At 38.1% G+C, this 15,753-nt stretch overlaps 1 protein-coding gene across 25 annotated transcripts in view; it reads left to right on the forward strand.

Annotated features, from left to right (window-relative positions):
* Window positions 1–15,753, forward strand: part of MYT1L (myelin transcription factor 1 like) — a 300,542-nt gene that overhangs the window by 108,592 nt on the left and 176,197 nt on the right. The window contains exon 3 of one of the 25 annotated variants that reach the window (XM_048936655.1): window positions 333–479. The exons of the other annotated variants lie outside the window; for them this stretch is intronic. The gene's annotated coding sequence lies outside the window, so the exon portion shown is untranslated. The remainder of the gene's footprint in view (window positions 1–332; window positions 480–15,753) is intronic. 25 annotated transcript variants of the gene reach the window in all.

Here is a 15,753-nt window from a genome sequence, read left to right on the forward strand (position 1 = left end):
AAAGTGATTTCCATTCCTAAATTAATTAGGGCAGTGTTTTCACTGTTTGGCTATCTGGAGTTCTTGCTCGCTAAGCTCTCTGAGGCATTTTAGACTCTTTATTTTCAAGTGCCTTCCTGGATAGCCAATGCTGTATATTTGTCTTAGCCATAAGCTATAGAGAGGAAAGATGTATCTGTTATTTGCCTTAGTCTTGAAAGAGATCAGAAACATTCATCTGTCAATCAGGGGAGTCACTTGTGGCACTCAGACTGAGTGGAGTTAGGGATGTCCTTCAGGGTAGAGTAGCTAATTGGGAGTGTATTTACTATTCACTTAATGTGTTGCTGTAGTTTGGTTGCCCAGAGATGACCTGAAGTGTCTTTGTCTGGAGATATTCAAGACCCATGTGGACACCTATCTGTGTGACCTGCTGAAGAGAACCTGCTTTAGTAGTTGGACTTGATCATCCCCAGAGGTCCCTTCTGACATCTGTGATGGTATGATTCTGAAGTCTAATATGTTGCTAGTTCTCTAATGATATTTATTACCATCAGGTAAGACATAGATGGCTATTGCCATTGCAGTTATTTATACAACTGTAATGTTAAACTATATGCTTCTATTGCTAAATGTGTCTTGTTATTTTTATAGAAGAGTTAGCAGTTGCCACACCTATGTTGTTATAGCATATTCAGAAAGAACAGAAACTTTTTTGGCCCATTAGTTTACTCTCAAACATCGAATAGTACAAATCTACTGTACAGCAGGTATAATTTTACTCCTAAGAACTAGCCACTGGAACCACCACAGGAAATTTGATAAGCTTAAATACAATTTTTTCAGTGGTCTTATTTTACTTTGATAGCATGTTAGATATTTGTTTTAGAAAAGCAATAATTTTTATTTATTATTTTTATTTATTTTATTTATTTTATTTATTATTTTTATTTATTATTTATTTAATAATTTTTATTTCTTTAAAAGTTGCTTTCTCCATTGGAAGCCAGAAGGACCCACACAAAAGTTAGGATAACTGGCTGCACATGAAGAAAATGTACCAAACTGTAGAGAAAAACATTTTGTTTCTGATTTTCATAGCTGGTTTGAAAACAGCTTGAAATCTACAGTCTGTAAGATGTGATCTGAAGTAGGTCACACTGGGCTGTTCACGCAAAGGACTACTGCTAAGTTTTGCCCCACTTCCCTCCCTGCAATGTCTATAGGACAAAATCACAGCCTTTTGTCCTTCCATGTGATGTGACATACCAGATGCGGCCCTGCTCTATGGCTTATGCACACAGCTCGCTGCTATGTCTTCCAAAAAAGTTACAAATTAGGTTTTCTTGTTCTGTTCTAAAGGGAGGGATTCACCCAGAAGGTGGAACAGCATGTAATTTACTGTTCACCAATTTATCCAGTAGGTTGAACAGCATGTGATTTACTATTCACCAGCTTATCCTTTGTATTCTGTTTCACATTTCTTTCTTAAACATTTTGCTTCTTAAAAGCTTCTTCCTTGTCTGTGGTTACAAGTATTAGAAACTGGTTAGCTGTCAGTTTGCTTCTACATTTTCAGGTCCTTACTCATCTTAAATCTTTCCACCAGATCCACAGCATGGATTTCAGATAAGCAGCTTAAACGACGTATTAGCTTGGCTTTCATGAATAAGAGAGCATTGCCAGGATGCTTCCACACCATGCTGTTTGCTACTGGACCTAAACCACTTAGTACAAAGGCTGCTGGGTCTTGGCATGCAGTTATAGGCAAACAGGTTAACAGGATCCAGGATCCAAATCAAAACAGTGGTAGTTAGCTGGAAAACATTCTACTGCTTTCTGCCTGGATCTCTCTATTCCTCTCTCAGTTGCAAATTAATTAATACAAGTAGAGCAAGGGAGAGAGGTGAGAATCACCAACTGTGTTTGTGTTTACAGTTTCATTGTTCAGGGGCAGTTCACAGTTTAAATAAACCTCTACAGCAGTCCGTAGTCCTTTCTGCTGATATTCCTCTGAAGGAAAGCAAAATACTCTTTGTGAAATGTTGATTACTTAATATACTCCCTGCAGGAACTCAGGATATTAGAGTTACTGAATGCACATTCCTTTATTCAGTGCCTTTGTTAAGTGCCTTAAGCGCTGGAACAAAATACACAGAGAGGTGGTGGAGTCACCATCCCTGGAGTGTTCAGGAGAAGAATAGAAGTAGCCCTTTGGACATGGTTTAGTGGACGTGAAGGGAGGTTGTAGTGAGCTGGGGGTCGGCCTCTAGTCTCGTGTAACTGGTGGTAGAACTAGGGGGAATGGCTTTAAGCTGCGTCAGGGGGAGAATTAGGCTGGATGTTAGGAAATACTGCTTTTCTGAAAGAGTGGTCAGGCACTGGAATGGGCTGCCCAGGGAGGTGGTGGAGTCACCGACCCTGGAGGTGTTCAAGGAATGGTTGGATTTTGTGTTGAGGGACGTGGTTTAGTGAGTACTATTGGTGACAGGTGGATGGTTGGACTGGATGATCTTGAAGGTCTTTTCCAATGTTGGTCATTCTGTGTGATTCTGTGTGACATAGTGGTGATGGGTCGGTGGTTGGACTAGATATCTTAGAGCTCTTTTCCAACTTTAATGATTCTGTGATTCTATGATTCTCTAATTCAGTGATTTTCCTAGAGAAGAAAGTCAAATATACTGGTGAAAAAATTGCACAGGATTTTCCTATATGCAGCAATCATAGTACTGCTGGTGTTGTCATTATCTCTGGAGGTATTTAAGGACAGGTTGGATTGGGCTCTGGGCAATCTGATCTAGTGCCTGATCTAGCAGTTGGCAATCCTGACCTCGGCAGGAAGGTTGGAACTGGATGATCTTTGAGGTCTCTTCCAAGCCTTCCCACAACAAAGAAGGAAAACAAATAGAAAAGAAAATATAATGAGACACATTGTAAGATGGAGTTAGGATAGAATAAATAAAGATATACATTTAACATCTGCCAGACGCAAGGATACGCTTGCTGATTCCGTGGTCATTTGCAAAACAACTTCCCACTTGCAGGAGATATTATAAATGATCAGGTTAATGTGATAACTGCGCTGGTCAGTGCTGTCTTACCATTTCATCTTAGGGAACAGAGTGTTTACGTGTCTAAAAAGCTTGTTGTTTCTACAGATAAATCAAACTGTTTCCTTTCTGCTTTTATCCTGGCATATTTTTTAGAATGATAAAAAAAAGAACACAGGGACTATTGGTGTTACTTACTTTGACTTGACGTAATATTTTTTAATTGTCACATTTAGCTGTAGTCCTTTTTTCCTGTCAAAATCCCTACATCTAGTTGCAGTAAGCAGTTAGCTGGGGGAAAGATTTAATAAAGGAATCACACCAAAGCTCCTCTTTACAGATTTTAGATTGTAAAATCAGAGCCAGGGAGCACTGCTGTGGGATGGTCACCTCTGCCCTGGTGCTGCCTGAGTCCATCAGCCTTCCAGAGAGGCCACTTTCCTCAGGGGCACTGGGACCCAGGTGGTGCCCCTGCCCACTGCTCTCTAAGCAAGCCTTGAGGAAAGCTGGGAAGAGCAGCCACAGACCGCTGGCAGTAGGAGCAGCTGCAGAGCGGCCAGAGCAAGTGACCTTCATGTAGCTATCACTGGGCGTTCTCTGCCTGGAGCTGAATGGCTCTTGTTCTGATTTTCTCCTTTCCTCCCTGACTGACTCCTTGAAACACTTTTGCTCTCTGCCTTTCCTTACTTTTCACTCTCCTGCTTGCTTTCAGGGTCCAGCCTTTCTACCCTTCTCCCTTTGCACTCCTTTGTCTGTGCCAAGCCTCCCTGAGATGTGTCCAGGTGGTAATGGCCCTCAGTCTGGCTGTGTGTGCTCCCTCACACACCTTTTGCCTGCTCTGTCTCTCCAGACTCTCAGTTTTCCTGGCAAGTGCTGCCTGATGCTCCTCACTCCTGTGCTGTGTGCACAATGATGCCATCGTCTTCACTGCTCTGTTCATCTGTGCAATTAAGGAGAAAATTACTGTTAGATCATTTGAAAAGCTTATTTTAATTCATTGTAAAACTATTTCATTTTAACGTTACAGAATATACTCTCGTCCCTGAGCTGAGGGTAGAGATAGATAGATAAATATTTTTTTAGATTGATCTTAGTCGCTAAGTGATTTTAAAAATGTCCCCCTCATGTTCTGTCTTCTCCATCTCCGTTTTGAAATGAATGCACCTACTGGTCCCACAGTCTAATAAGAATTTAACAGTCTTTTCATAGTGCATTGTCATTTCCAGGGCTGTATGTTTCTTCACTGCACTCTTCTTTAGAAAGGAACAAAATGAAGTGCAGTGTTCAGGTGTACGTTCTACATAAGTTAGCATTGCGTATTTGCCCTTTATTTTCAAAGTTGTTCAGTATAGCGTTTGAATTTTTTCTTTACTGTACAGAGGGCAGGTTAATCATCTACTCCCAGAGCAGGATGAGTATTAGAGCCAGTAACTCTTAAAATATGAAAGGAATTGATGAAATAGTCTGGGTACCGGGAAGGATTGCAAAAAATAAAAAACAAGGTAGAATTGTAAAAAAGAATAAATTCTGAGCAGATTCTTGTCTGCAAAAAGGAAGACACAAACTTTAAAAAGTAAGCAAATACTGTAAAATATGTGGGCAAACATATTTGTTTCTGAAAAAAGTGAAGATTGAAATAGATTCTGGGGAAAAAAAGAAACAATAACACACAACAGAAGCAAGAGAAACCAAAACAGACAGGTATGTTTGGCCTAGTAGCCGTTTTTTCTTACTAAAATGTCTTACATTCTTATATTCACAGCATCCACAATTCCCAGTGTCACACCAACACCGCTTCCAAGAAGGCTGGCAGGCCCTAGGGCTTCGATGAACTCTTTACTGGGGGTGACAAAGAGTGCTGCAGTCAGCAAGCAACCCCTCGTTCCCTTTGTGCCTGAGACTGTAGGCCTGACTTCTGTAGTGCCTCTGGTTTCAGAGCTGCAAAGCTGCCAAGATAAACATGGTTCTGACAGTGGTCTTTAAAATATGTGACTAAGAAACTAAGTGGAAGAGAAAACAAGAATAAGTTGCAATGGCAAAGTTAGGCTGAATGTTTTCTGAAGCTATGTAAACATTTTCTCTGTGTATCCTTTTTCTTGTCATTTGTTTTTCATCATTATTAGGGGAAAGATCTGTGTCAGGCAAAAATAAATTTGCATCTGAAAATACTTTTTCTTGTATCGCACATTTTCTATATCCCAAGTGCCAAACTTAGCATTTTTCCCCTGAATTCCATCTCACCTGACAGCTTTTTTACAGCAACTTTTTCAATGTGTATCTCTTCTTTTTCCTAAATTCCATATTATCTCAATTTATTTTAGTAGTTTAACGTCTATTTACTTGCTTTTAAACCTGTGACCAAGTGGCTGTTGTAATTCTCATATACTTATTTTATTTAGGATTTAGATGAATATATTTGTCATTCCTCCTCTACCTTGTGAACTGTGAGTTCTTCTGGCCAGTTATTTTTTTCACTGAATACATGGCATATGATTAGGATTTCTAGTAATCTGTATGTTATATATGTTTAGAGAAGTGGGATTCTTATCTGTAATAAAATTCACAGGTGTTGCAATAGTAATAACAACATAATTAATGTTGTCTAATTATTATTAATTAAGTCTAATTAATAATAATTAGAATTAAGTCCTATTCCTTTTTTTGCTTTTCTTTGTTCATGAGTTACAGCCATGAAATCTGGCAGACTTCATCATAGAGACTTGCCTTGTGAGCTAATAGTTTGGGTCCCTAGGACAGGTCTTTGTGTAGTTCCAGAATTGAAAATGTGCAAATACATGTTAATTTTATCTTTAATGATGTATTATTCTGTATTATTTATTCAGCATTAACACAAGGCACTATTATTAGGAAGCTGTTCTTTTCCCAGACAGTGTACAATCTAAACATTTGGATAAAGGCAGGCTTACCCTCAGTAAAGGAGGGTGTTGGGGAGCACTTAAACTGTATGTACCTAAGTGCGTAGGACATGACAGAATGTACCCAGAAGTGCTGAGGGATCTGGCTGATATTACTGTGGAACCGCTCTGGGTTATCATTGAAAGTTATGGTGTCTGTGGAAGGTCCCCAAAAAATAAAAGGAAGCCAGTATCACTCCTGCCTTCAAAAAGGGCAAGAAAGATCTGGGGAGCAACAGGTAGGTCAGCCTAACTTCAGTTCCTGGGAAAGGACTAAATCCATTTGCTGGAGAGGAATGGCGGCTAAATTAGATGGTGCTACCATTCAGAGAGACCTGGTCAATCTAGGGAGTTGAGTAGAAAGGAATCTCATGAAGTTCATAAACAGGAAGTGCCAAATCCCCCACCTGGGGAGCAGTTATCACAGGCACCAGGATACACTGAATGCTGTCTGTCTGAAAAGCAGCTCTGCAGGGAAGTGCAGGGGAATTTGGTTGGACAAGAAGCTAATTATGGGTGAGCAATGTGCCCTTGTGGCAAAAGGGTCCAACAGCACCCTAGGCCACATTAAGAGGATGGTTGCCAACAGGTCAAGGAAGATAAACCCTTAATCAGAACTGATAAAGCCACACTGGTGTGCTTTGTCCAGTTCTTAGCTCCCTGGGACACTGGTACAATCCAACACAGAACAAGGAAAATAATTAAGTGACTGGAGCAGTATCAGGGAAGAGAAGGCTCAAGGGAACTTATCATTGTGAATAAATCTATATGGGGAGGGAATGAAGAAGAGGGAGATAGACTTTTCTCAGTGACAGAAAAAAATGTGCAAAAATGAAAACACATGAAATTCCATCTGAACACAAGTGTGTGAGGGTGCTTATGCTACAGGTTGCCCACTGAGCTTGTGGAATATCCATTGTAGAAGATACTGAAAACTCAACTGGACAGAAGCCCTGGGCAGCTTCTGCAGCTGACTCTGTTAGAGGGTTGTACTAGGTGAAATCAAGATGTCCCTTCCATTATAAACAATTCCGTGATTCTGCAACATACTAACTGTTAAGCAAGCAAAGAAACCTTCTGGAATATGAATTATATTCCTGAGTGAAGGCTATACTTTTGCTCAGGTACCTAGACAGAGAATCACAGAATCACAGAATCACAGAATGGCTGGGTTGAAAAGGACCACTTTTCATCGATCATTGATCGTTCATTGATCATTGAGTTTCAACCCCCATGCTATGTGCAGGGTCACCAACCACTAGACCAGGCTGCCCAGAGCCACATCCAGAGACAGTACAATAGTAATTACTTACTTATATTGTAAATAGAATAGTATACAGAAACTGTATTATATAAACTGCTTTCATAGCAAATTACTAAGAAGTTAGAACATAATAGCAAAAATAGCAAACCAAGTAGCAAAAAACAAACGAACAAAAAACCTGCTTATGCAGCTATAATTAAAACTCTTTTACAAAAAGTCATATGAGAAAATCTTCATTTTCTTGATCATGTTACTCTTCTTTCCAGCCTCTGCTTCACACGGTACATAGAATCACAGAGTGGTTTGGATTGGAAGGAACCTATAATATCATGTAGTTCCAACCCCCACTGCTGTAGGCAGGGACACTTCCTTCTACACGAGGCTCCAGGGAGGCATTCAAGCAAATGACATACATTGCATTCAGGCAAATGACATACATCATGTAGTGCTATATTAAATAAATAATTCAGCATATTTTTTAATATTTACATTTTATGATCTTGAAACATTCCAGTGAAGATGAAAATATTAATTTTCTTATTGATTTCTCAGTTAATTGGTGTTACACTGGAGCACTTGCAATAGGTGGTTGAGATAAAGTGTGGTACTTTCCACATTTTCATTAGAAAACTGAGGCATAAGAAGAATAAGATTTACTTATTTGAGCTCATTAGTTTACAATTCCAGGTTTTTCAGAATACTTAGTGTTGCATAACACTAGGTATGACCAACTCCAAGTTTCTGTTGCCCTTAGGAACAGTATTTGATGCTGATGTTTCTAGCAACCAAGCTCTGTTGTACTCTGTGGTACCAGGTACTGTTAATGCCACCTGTTAAGCATTTGATTGAAATGAGCTGACTGTCATGATCTAGGATCTCTGTAGAAGCAGAACCAGCTGCACAGTCTTCAGGCAGAATTCAGCCACCTTAACTTATTGGCTCTGCCTTATTCTGCTCTAGTTGTGCTATACCTAGAGGATGATAACCTCATGCTGACATCAGTTACTTCATATGCTTGCTTGGTAGTAATTAGTGCAATAGAAAAAGTAATTCCAGCTTGGCAAATAACTGGTCTTGGCAACAGGAGGCCATATGATCAAATTCTAAGGATTTTTATTTGCTCAGAAAAACAGAAAATATTTAATGACAGAAAAGCCTTTTAAAAAAATGATCTTGTATCTGTCATTTCTCAGACTTCATGGTCTGAATTATTAAGCTTAGTGTAAACTTAGTTTTTCCATTCTGATAATGGAAAAGCAAACCTAGTTCTTAACACAATAACAATGGTAATCCAAAAATCTCCGTTCTCTAGTGAAAGTAACAATGTAGGATTTTTTTTTTTTTCATGCTTTTATTTGTAAAATATAATACTACTACTAATAATAATGTAGTACCTTAAGCTGTAAGCACATTGTTATTTTCCCTATTTCTTTTTTTTATAATTCCTTTTCCAATAAATGTCACTTTTATCTATAATTATATTTAATTTTGTGATACATTATGACACAAGAAGAATGTCTTGAAATGGCATACAAAAACTAACACCAATTTAGAAATTGATCATGATATAGTCTGGAAAAGGGAAAAGAAAAAAAAAAAAAAAAAGTAAAAATGGGTAAAGAACAGGAATTAACAAAGAACTGGCAAAAGTACAGGAAAGTCCGTAATTTATTTGACCTTGATCAGTCTAAATGAGCTAAATGTTCCTTCCAGCCTGAACACCAAAGAAATCTTTGATTTTATTTGACTTTAGTTTCAAATATTTTTTCCTCATCAGTAAAAAGTTTTACAAGTCTGAATCATCTCTTACTCACAGGTTAGTTTAAATGTTATATCATTTATGCCATCTAACTCATCTGATTTTTTCAAATATGTTGGTGTAGTGGAAATGCTAAGTCATTGCTGGAACCACTGATGGAGCACCTGGTGGGAAAGCAGAGCCAATCCAGGGTAGCTCAGGTGCATGTAATGCACCAGAGTGACAGGAAGGGGTGGAGTCAGGATTTAACCCTTCCCAGACTTCACTTGAGGGTTGGCAGTGGAAGAGGAGGATTTCTCTGGAGTTCTCTGCTTCCCTGAGGTCTTCTTAGGGTAATCAGATTTTTTTTTTTTCTTTCATTTCTATGTCCATGGTTGTTGTATTTGGGCTTTTACTCACTTGCTGTAGCCTGGGACTTTGCTGCCCTGCTATTGTTGCTGTACTTTTCATTGTATTATAGTGTTATGATTGGTTATATTACTGACCGGAGTAAAACTGAACTGTTGCAGAATCATGAGAGCAAATGAGTTCCTGAGTGCTTCTGTTTGTTCCAGTAGTTGTGCAGTGCACTTCTCTCTGAGTTTGAGTGATGTATAAGCATCTCAGAATGTGGGAAACATTATTTGGTGAAAATGGGTGGTTTATAGACCTAAATCTATTGTTATGTTTTTCTCTTTCCATTACTTTCTCCCTCTCCTGTCATGCTGTTTAAACAGAAATTGCCTTTCTTTAATATTTATCAAATATGAATGATGGAGTAAAAGGAGAGAGAATGCTGCACTCTGTTGAAGGACTTTTGTGTGCACATGTGGAACTGGCATGAAGAAATAGGTTAGGTGGGTAGAAACTCCTTCTGCCTCAGATACCTGCTACATCTGGGAGCAGCAGATGCTCAGCTTGGTGAGTCAGAGTGGGGCAACCTGGGAAGTTTGTGTAAAGCTCTGTAAAGACAAGTTTTGTGTGTGTGGATTGTGTTATGAAGAGCTGAAGCAGTCAGCGAGAGAAGGCAGTACTTCCTTGTAATATTGGTGAGGCAGGATAATGGCTTTATCCAAAGGGCCTGTTGGGAACAGGTGGGGTTGGTCCAATACAAGTGTTAGGATAACACAAGCCCTCCTGAAGGAGTTGACAGGTGGACAGAATCAGTGAAGAAAAGCTTCAGGAGAATTTCTTTGCACCTGGAGGACTAAATGAATTAGTTGGTTGAGTTTATGTAAGCAGTCTTAACTCTGTGTGGTTGTGTGTTTGTATGGGAGGAAGAGAAAGAAAGGTCATTTTGGGGTGGGATTTTGTCTGAGGAAGAGACTGTGTAATTCCCAGCTCTATTATGTTTATTTTGAGCATTGTAAACGTGCTGTATCATGTTAGCAGCAGGGATTCTGAGCCTGAAAAGGAGCCAGGTAATTCAAATCATATGAATGGAAAGCCAAATAAACTATCAAAGCTTTAAAATGTACAAATTGGGATAAGAACATCACAGTTATGTATCAAGAGCTTTGCAAAGAAAATCTCAGGGTGTGAAAATGAGCAACATAGAACTCTGTGCGTTGATACTCCCACAAAGGGTATTCTTTTATTTTTACTATGTTAGGAAAATGATACGTGACACCCTGGCAGCAGTTGAGGTAAAAGGGTAATTCTCATTCCAATGTGTCTTTTCCTTTCTAATTTTGTCTTAACACAGCAACACTGAGGTAAGAAACATACAAAGTCAAACACCAAGAAATGTGATTTGATAGCCTTGTAGCAATGTAGTGTATGTTAGTGTAACAGGATAGGGAATTGTCCCTTATGGCTATGGATTTATTTTTTTCAGATAATAAGCAGCCATGTCTCCTTGGGCTGTGGAATATTTGTTTTCTTACTGCTCGCTTGTATGTGCTCTGAGCAGACTGTGTGACAGTTGAAGTGGTGATGTTCCAATGTGGTGCACATAAAGCCAGCAGGTCTTTGTACTTTCATTCTTGTGCTGTCTGTAATACTGGATTGTACCATGCTCCTAATGACCAAAGCTAGCAAACCGGTACATAAAGCTTGATTTCCTTAAGCAGCAAATCAGAAGGAAACTGGAATTGTGTGCTTCTGACAATCTGAGACAGGAAATCAGAATACTGTTATTAGTGGAAAGTAGGTTTAAACCCATTGGTATTACTTTTAATAGAAACTAATGGCCACATCTTCTGTCGTCTTCCTGAAATACAAACCAAACAGATATGTTGATTCTCTCACTTTTGCACATCTGCTGTAGATCTGTAGATTTTTTTTTTTTTACTTCAGTAGAGTGAGTCATAATGCTGTCAGAAAAAACTGGTCTCAATATGTGTGTCTGTACAAGATAAGTGAAAAGTACCCTGGCTCACTGTCTGGCCCTCAGGACAAGTGACAAAGCTTAGCTTTTGTCCATAGGACTAAACTTTCTTCTTTGCAAAACATGTACCTTGTCTGTAGTACATATTGGGAGCTAGCTGAGCCTTGCCTTTCCCTCTTGCTCAGGTTTTATCTGGAAGAGTGCTACTTCCCATGAGTAAAATCTATGCTAAGTAGTGTACTGGCAATTAAGTAATGTGGACAGTTGCATGCCGTAGTGCCCTGGCCCTATTTGGTTTGCTAGCATAATGGTTTACTAGACTGTCTGCAAGGGAAGTTGCTGGTGCAGTGCAACCAACGAGTTTTAAATGCTAATTTGGATACCAATTAATTGGATCTTTATGGGATCAGCCTTAAATCAAGGGAATTGAGGGTAATGTCTTCAGAATGAATGGCACAGTGATAAGTGAGTTCTAGAGTAAAAAACATGCCTCAAATACTGTAATGCAGCACTATGCTACATCCTGATACTGCATTAGGAAAATACTATTTCAATAGCATTTTTACAGTACCTTTATCATTCTTACATGTTCAGTTCCTATGGTCAATTCTTTTCCATAGAAATATGACTGTTTCTTATTAGCCAGTATTTGCTATACATGCATAAAGTTACCCAGAGAAACAAAGCAATGAATCTGCAGTAGCTCCTTTTTATTTTTGAGCCCTTCCTTGCTTTCATTTCGTATGTACATATGAACAACTTTTTGACTTTTTATCCATCTTCAGAAGCTTTGAAACTCCTGCAAATTACAGCTAAGTAGATGCTTTCCACTTCAACAGTTGTGAAGTTGTAATGACCAAATGATTCAAATATGTTCTTCATCAGGAAAAAAAAAAAAAAGTAATTGAAATCTGTGATTTCATGATTCAGAAGTTACCAGCCTGAACATTCAATAGCTTTACTTTTTCCTCTAAGGTTGAGTGTATTTCATTACAGTGAGATATACATAGATTCAGTGTATATTGAGTGTAGAGCATTTGCACATACAAGATTAAACGAGTCTGAGGGATGCACATCCTGCTTTAACTTTTTGTACCAGAAAACAAAGATATTGGAAACGCAAAAACTGAAGGATCAGGTGCTTTTTTTTTTTTATTCTATTTTTTTTCTTTTGGAACCTAAATGGAAATTACATTTGGATGTATTAAGGTAGAAGGCAAGAGAGAATTGAACTTGATTGTTACATGTTCTGCTTCTTGAAAAACTCTTAATAAACAGACTAATTGCTTATGCTTATTCCGTATTCACTGAGGTGGTGACAAATTTAAGTCAATTCTGATGCCAATAAGTATGCATTTGTGTGTCATATGATGCAGTCTCAGGTATCTCAAAAGGAAGGCTTATTTACCACTGCTACTAAAACAGAAAGAAACATTATCTGGCATAGAATCAATCATAGAATGGTGTGACACTGAAGGGGCCTTAAAGACCATCTACTTCCACCCTATGTCGTGGGCGGAGTTGCCACCTGCCAGATCTGGTCCAACATGGCCTTGTGCACCTTCACGGATGAGGCATCCACAGCTACTCCGGGCATCCTTTTCTACTTTTACAAGTTACCTATTACAACAGCTGTAGATAGAGGCCTTTAATAATAATATAGTTTCCCTAAATCGTTGAAAAATTGAATGTGTAGAGACCCTCTTTTAGATATGGTCTTGTGGAGTCTATTGATGCTATCAGAAACCTCATGGGAGAACTTAAAAAGCAGGGCGTAGAACTTTGATACCCTAAAGATACAGAGCAAGATAATTTAGTGCTAGTGTTATTTTCACTACATGATGTTAAATAACTAAGCTTTGAAAATGAAGTTATATGCCTTTTGTCTATAAATGGTCATCAAGTTGTTTGGAATCAAATCTGTGGCACATTAAGAGGAAAATGACATCAACTCCTAGGTAAGAAGCAAAACTTACTTAGAGCCCTCTCTTTCCTCTGGACATCTATCCTGAGCATGCTTGCTAGAAATACATTAGTTATTATAACTGATAATGTATTCAGAATAATATGGCAGATTTAAAAGTATTGAAGCAAGAAGATTTTTGAAGTAATATATTCTGTCTTTTATAGGACAGAAGGAGCTTTGCTAAAAATTAAGGACTCTATCAGTGATCTGATATTTCTTCTGATTGAGGAAACCGGTCCCTAAGCACCATTATAATAGGAATAAGAAGTCATGGGTAATTTTGTTACCAACGTCTCTTTACTAATGGCAGTAATAGGTGGATTTCAATAAGCTCTGTTTTAGTTATACATCTATTTCTGCTAATGTTTGCAAGATGAGTTCATGCTGTTCTCTCTCTTTTTAAACTTGACTAAAAATGTGATTTAATGTTTAAGTGGAACTGGTTATGGTGTTCAGTTTTAGGTTTTGTTTAAAAGTCTGTTAGATACTCGACCACTTGTGTGACCCCTTCAGAAAATTAGGGGCTGCTTATTGGGGCTGCATTCATTATGTGAGGTGAGAACAGGTCTGTGTTTTATACAGTTCTTGCTTTATTGTTACTGTACGTGGGGTTTCCTATCTCTGCTGTGGTGTCAAGGTAGATTCTCTCCCTGAAATATATTTCAGACAAAAGTAACTGGAAAAACAAAAAAGCATCTGTTTTTTGGGGAGCTTCTTTTCAACAGGTTTCACTTTTCAGAATCCTGTTTGAGGAGAAGAAAGATTGCATAGTCTGTTGTGATCTGCTCAGCGAATGTTATAAAATGGCAATGAATGTTATAAATAGCAAATCACCCTATAGAGATAGCAAGCTGATTTGTCTTAGAAGATTCTATGTGTAGAAGTTAAGTGCTTGCCTTACTGTTAGTTTCCAAGATGAGTAGATAAAGAATTATTGCATGGAAACACTCCTTATGTAAACTGGTCTCCAGTTTCTAAAAAAATGTCTGCCTGTATGAATATTTATGTAAATAATTTCAAGATAGTTTCCCTATCACGTTTGACTGCAGAAGATGAGACCACAAAATATTAATTTTAATCAATAGAGGTGAAAATTGTTGAGGAAGGAAGAAGTGATGCATAGCTACAGTCTTTTTTTTTTTTTTTGTGGGGGGGTACAGTTCAGTTGTTTTCCTTTATATATTGATAATTTCTTCTAGCATATTTTAGCTTATGATAGCTATTTCCCTCTCTTGCTCTCTCAGTAGCATCTAACAGTAAGAAAGTACAATATATGATTTCTTTGGATGATGTCAGGAATACACCTGCAGAAACAGCTGGAGAACTCAACAGTAAACAATAATCATAGCTCCTTTAAAATTCTGTGCAACTCATTATAAACTTAAGGCAGATGGAGAGAATTTATCCCCATGGAAAAAGTGTTTTACCCCAGGCTCTTTCTCATAAATTTTTGGCCAATTTTTTTGGAAGTGCTGAGCAGTTGCAAATATCATCTTTGACTGATATTTAAAAAATAAAAAAAAGCTGGTACCTCTTGACCTCTTCATTTACTTAGTAAGAGCTAAGCTCTTTGAAAATTTGCCATCACGATTATAGTGAGCTTATAGAAGTGTGATTACAAGTTACAATTGCATTAGGATGTCTAGTTTTTGATTTCAGGTATTATCTCTTTGAGATTGACTTCTGCATCAGAGAACAGAAATCTGGGAATAGCAAGCTTTTCTGTTGCATAAATCAAATTTCATATCAATGGAAGGAGTAGCATTTTGAATTGCTATTTTACCTTCTCCTTTCATAAATACACTTCCCCCCCAAAAGGCATTTCTTTTTAACAGGGCTTCACTTTACTACTCCCCCATATGAGAAGAAACATCTTTGAAATGTTTCCAGAAAAAACAGGTGTACAAATTATTCTTGCTAAAGGCTTCATACCATCAGCTTTCAGCAAGTAAACTGTATTCTCTCAATGAGACTAATCACATGATACTGGGCATAATAGTGATACTGGGACCCACTCAGGCTGGCAAAACTGAATAAAAATCAGACCAATCACTTCACTGGGAACTATTCCAATCTTATTTTGGATTAAAATCAACTTTCTCTGAACTATTTCCCTCTATTCTCTACCTACCCTCTCCAATCCTCTTCATCCAAAAAAGAGAACAGTAATTGACAGCATATTTGATTATGCTTTTGGGCACCCAAAAGAGATTGTTTGTAACCAAGGATTTTTTTTTTTCTTGGAGTACCTCAGCAACGGTATTTCTGATGGAAATGCCAAAATGCCAGCTCAGCTATACAAGACTAACTTGTGTAACCTGTTTTCTTAAAAGAAAACTAAGTTTGTAGGTTTCGGGGCTTCTGATGTTGTCTTGAAACTAAGTTATTCTATCGTGTGTGGACATAAAAATACTGTGATGATGGCTTAGGTTTAAAGGTTTGCCCTAAATCCTAAATTTCCTCTCTGTTTTGTTGTTGCACGCTTGATTTGTGTGCTGTGGTGTGCATGTAA

The sequence above is a fragment of the Lagopus muta genome, chromosome 2 (genome assembly GCF_023343835.1).
Source record: "Lagopus muta isolate bLagMut1 chromosome 2, bLagMut1 primary, whole genome shotgun sequence".
Lineage (NCBI taxonomy): Eukaryota > Metazoa > Chordata > Aves > Galliformes > Phasianidae > Lagopus > Lagopus muta.